Source organism: Tasmannia lanceolata, unplaced genomic scaffold (genome assembly GCF_043159265.1).
Source record: "Tasmannia lanceolata isolate RefF3 unplaced genomic scaffold, GAP_Taslan_0.1 ptg000018l, whole genome shotgun sequence".
Taxonomy (NCBI): domain Eukaryota; kingdom Viridiplantae; phylum Streptophyta; class Magnoliopsida; order Canellales; family Winteraceae; genus Tasmannia; species Tasmannia lanceolata.
The window spans coordinates 40808155-40813222 of NW_027518695.1; positions in this window are offsets into that span (position 1 = coordinate 40808155).

Sequence of the window (5068 nt, forward strand, 5' to 3'; positions counted from 1 at the left end):
TTAGACAAGGAAACCTCACTAAAGAGTAGGCCCTCAATCTCATAATCAATATATAGATATATACATATATATCATAACCAGGGGCACCAGCCCTAAATATGATCCCATAGAGTCAAGACACTTGACTTAAGACAGACATGTGAGTGTACTAGGATTGCGTCTGTAGCCACATAAAGTGAGCTACCCTAGTCTAAAAATAGGATAAGGCCCCTAAATCTAGGCTCCAACATGTATAAGCAACACATGTTCGTCTCTATATGAGTGTAATACATATATAAGCACATGCAACTCCTAATTGGGTTTCACTAAGTCAGCAAATACATCCATATACATAATATATGTAAAAAATGAAAGTAGAGCTCCGGACTCAATATATCGGGTACTATGCTTATGATCCATACTTAAAATGTATAACACAAGTACGCCTAGTGTCATACATAGTATGCTTCATTGCTCATCGGCTGTTGTAAACACAAGTACGCCTAGTGTTTACAGCTGCAGCACCAGCGCATAGCTTGGTAATAGATACAACAATCCCATCCAGGTAATGACATCCCAGCTGGCATGTACTGTATCTATCCCATGGAGCCAATAATAATAAAATCAATAAAATAAAAATAAAAAACAAAATGATGTATGCTGTGTAGTGCGTGAATCCCTTGTTTTAAACACCTATTTGGTGCCCCTAGATTCTAAGCGATTAAATTCCCATTTATAATGATTTTAGCCCAAAATTCTTCAAAATTAATTAAAATGGCATTTTAACAGAGTTAGGCAATATCTCGAAAGAGCTATCCTCAGCAGAGTCGCCAGCCTGTGGACCCCGATCTGAGAGAGGCGGGGGGACGGGCCCCACACGAACAGTCTCAGGATCATCCACGTGAATGGAGAGCTCTACCAAGGAACTCTCGAAAGAAGTGCCCCTCACAGCATGAGTGGCGATACAAAGGTGAGATACCTCTCGATTCGGGGACTAGCCCAGATTCGAGGCGTACCTTAAATAAAGAAGAGTCGCCATTCAAGGAAGTGGGCCAAGGATCCCATACTATGCTCTGTTGCAACGGATAACTAAAGATATAAAAAGAAGGTCCGTGCCTGGTTACGAATTTGGAAGGTTCGAAGAGCACCTCGTCCGCCCAAGTGCAAGCACCTGGTCTCTTATGCCATTTACTTATTGATTTTGAAGAGTTTTGGGCGAAAGTCATATGAAATGAGAACGTATCTCCGAGAAGGCGTCTATCTAATCATGCATGTCTCGGAGATGAATAATAAGCACATATAAAAGAAATGAAAGAAGTGTCGCCTGAGAATAACTAGGTTATGAATGTCATACATAATTGGTGTCTAAGTTCTGGTGTGCAAACACATGCATGCTACAGCTAAAAGTATAGGATCTGTACATGAAAGTAAGAAAACACAGCAAAACACACAAACACAAATCAACTCTATACATGACTGGACAAGATGAATCCTAAAACTCTAATGCGACTTGACTCGGACCAAGATGGCCGTCCATCCCAGCTGCTCTACGTATCCCGGCCTCGGGAAGAATCGGAGTCAACGTAGTTCGATGACCTATTCTAAACTACCATGCCTAATCATCTAGAACCGCTATCCCCGCATCTCTCGGATCGGGGTCCACAACTGGCTAAATCTCATCAGCTTTCAGTCATCTCTTTGAGATTATTTACTCGTATCGGAATTTTAGTTCCCTCGTTTGTTTTCTTTCCCCTAGGCTTTAGGGATCCTGTTTCCCTGTTTAATACCCTACCGTGATATGGTGGGTATAGAGGCTCTTCTATCGGATCCCCTTTAGCTGAAAGGGTGTTAACACGCTTTTTAAACGCCTAAAATGTAAAAACTCTTGAAAATTTCAAAATACCAAAACACCAAAAACATAAGAAATTTTGAAACTAAAAAAACATCAGATTTTTAAAACATTTTAAAACATCAAAAACCTTTAAAAATCTAGAGTATTGAGTTTTCAGAGCGTAGTTAAGAAAGTTCGTTTCGAACTACATTGGCTTGATCCTCTTCCACGAGGTACGTAGTGCAGCTTGGGATCCTTATCCCAAGTCCAGCCAAACTTTGTAAATAAATCATTTGAATTCTTTAAAAAAGAGCAAAAATCTTTTTATAAATTGTTTTCAAAAGGCTCTTCCTTCAGAGTTAGGAGTTTGCTATAGATAGAGAGTTTTAGAGCTAGGAGTTTATCCTTGATTTGTTGTGTGCTTGTTGTATGTTTGTGTTAGAGTTAGGAGTTGTCCTAGCTAGGAGCGCCTCCCTCCGGTCAATTGGCGATTCACATCGCCGACTGATGACTAGGTCTAGGATGCGTTAGTGATCCCACCATTTTCCTTAGGACACATAGCCTAGTTAGACATAGGTTGTAGGAACTACCTGCATTAGCTTAGGGCTAACCTGCATTTAGTTAGGACATATAGAGGGTCCCAAAATCCACAATCCACTAGAATTTAAATAATCGCACAAAAAGCTTTAATAACTAGTCCGGTCTTTTAGGTCGAGTCTAGGATAGAGGTCTAGATATCTTAGGCATCATAGTTTAGAATAGGCACGAAGAACTACGTTGCCTTGATTTTCATGGAGGCGGGGATACGTAGGCTTCTTTGGATGAATATCAGATCATCTAAAGACTCGGGCTTAAGCATTAAAGTCTTAGGGTCTGTTGTTAGCATTTTAGGGCTTGTGTTTGTATATTGATGATGATTTTTGCATAGGATCATGATAGTGTGTGTTCATTCCTTTGCTTACTCGCATGCTTAGCTGTAGCATTATCCTGCTTACTTGTTTTACTTGCATGCTTAACTGTGGTTGCTTGTTTTGATTGTCAGTTAGCTGCAGCGCTTTATTGCTTTATTGATTATCATATCTGTTATTTATTGTACAGACCTTATACTTTTAGCTGTAGTATGCATGTGCTTGTCCACCAGAACTTAGACACCTCCACCTTCCAAATTCGTAACCAGGCACGAACCTTTTTATATCTATGGTTATCCGTTGCAACAGAGCATAGTATGGGATCCAGAGCCGACTTCCTTGGATGGCGACTCTTCTTTGTTTAAGGTACGTCTCGAATCCGGGCTAGTCCCCGAATCGAGAGGTATCCCATCTTACATCGCCACTTATGCTGTGAGGGGCACTCTTTCGAGTGTTCCTTGGTGGAGCTCTCCTTCACGTGGATGATCTTGAGACTTTTAGGGGGCTCATCCCTCGCCTCTCTCAGGATCGGGGTCCACAAAGGGGCACTCTTTCGAGAGTTCCTTGGTGGAGCTCTCCTTCACGTGGATGATCAAGAGAGACTTTTCCGGGGGCTCGTCTCCCGCCTCTCTCTCGGATCGGGGTCCACAGTCATCGGATGGTTTGTTAACACTATCATCCCCTACTCCTAGATGCAAGATGTTGAAGGATATTGTTCATTGCAAATGAGGTAGGATGAGTTTGAGACTCTTAATCAGTTCATAACCTGAATTGGGTGGTATGTTACTTGTAGTGCATACTTGATGACTGACCTAAATGAATGTGGAGGTGGGGCCGCCTCCTATGAAAATGTAACGGGTAATTCTCTAAAACATTCATGAGAACCAAGAGGGGAACAAGGCCAAAATGTTCCAATACTATGAATGAATCACTAAGGAATTGAAGGTAGGGTGTGGGTAACAGGTTAGCCAGTTACACCTACGAGGAAAGGTTGAAGGAGTCTAACTCTACCCGTACTCGGTAACGTAATCTGTTTATCCTAATATCGGTTGAAGTCCAAACGACACCGACATGAATCCACTCTACTTTTCTAATGTGCTCAGGTGCTTCTGTTTTCAAATTGTAACCGTATTTTGAATCTTGTGGGGGATTGTTGGAAATTTTATAGAATTTGAAAATTCAAAAGTGATTTTTGCCTTGTCTTTAAAATTTAGAAGGAAAGATTCAAAATTTGGTTTCCCTCTTGTTTCAAAAGCTAGTGACTTTTGAGTGCTATATTAGGTTTAAATAAAGAGATCTTTTTAGTGCCCAACCGGTTTACATTTTACCCCAGGTTTTTGTTATGGACACCCCCATTAATTGCTAAACGTTTTTACTGACATCCCAAACGATTGTGATAATAACACCCATTAAAGTTGAAAAATAGTTTCATCTTCAACGGTCACAAATGTGAATGTTGGAAGAGAAACGTTCAAGGCTCTTAATGGTGGCTTTTCTCAACATTAATACTCATAAATGGTGGCTCTTTCTAACAGACACTTTGGTGTCTATAAAAAGGAGAAGAGAATACTGTTTGGGTAAGGCTAAGAGTTTTTGGGGTCTAAGTTTAGGATGGCTTTTGCCAACAGAAAAAGAAAGAGATTTACACAGAAAAAAGGTTATGTTTTCTGGTTTTGCTTCATCTCCTTCCTTTCGTTCCTTCTGTGTCTGAGCACAGTTCTAAGGTGGTTCCGGGTGGACCAGTCAGCGAGTCCACATGGATTGGAGCCATATTTGGCTATTTTATCTTGGACCGTCGGTTCGCAAATCCCGGTTGCACCGGTAGGGGGCGGATACGATTCTTAAGGAGAGTGACCAGTGGTATGACTCAACCTTCTCTCTTCAAATCTGATTTTTCCAAACAGTTTTCATCAAAAGAGATCAGTGCAATCTGTTTCTTCCATGTTTTATTTCAATTATGGTTTGATTTACAATACATGGATTTTTGGCTTCGAGACTGTTTTGAGGTCGAGTAATATGTTTTCGGTTCAAGTTACCTGTTTTAGGTTCAAAAAACTTGTTTTGACTTTGACTTTCTGTTTTGGGTTCGATTAAGCCATTTATAATTTCTTCATCATTTGTTTAGAAGAAATGTAGAAATCTGATCCGTCCATTTTATCCAACAATCTTAAGAACCATAATATTTGGGTTTCTTATGATATGGATTTTTCCAACAGTCTTAAGAATCGTAATATTTGGGCTTCTTAAGATATGGATATTTTCCAATAGTTATTCTTCCAAATAGTCCAGAGTTAGAGACTAATCTCCAAGAGAAGTTAAAAGCAGATGTTCCAATTGGAGATGGTGTCGA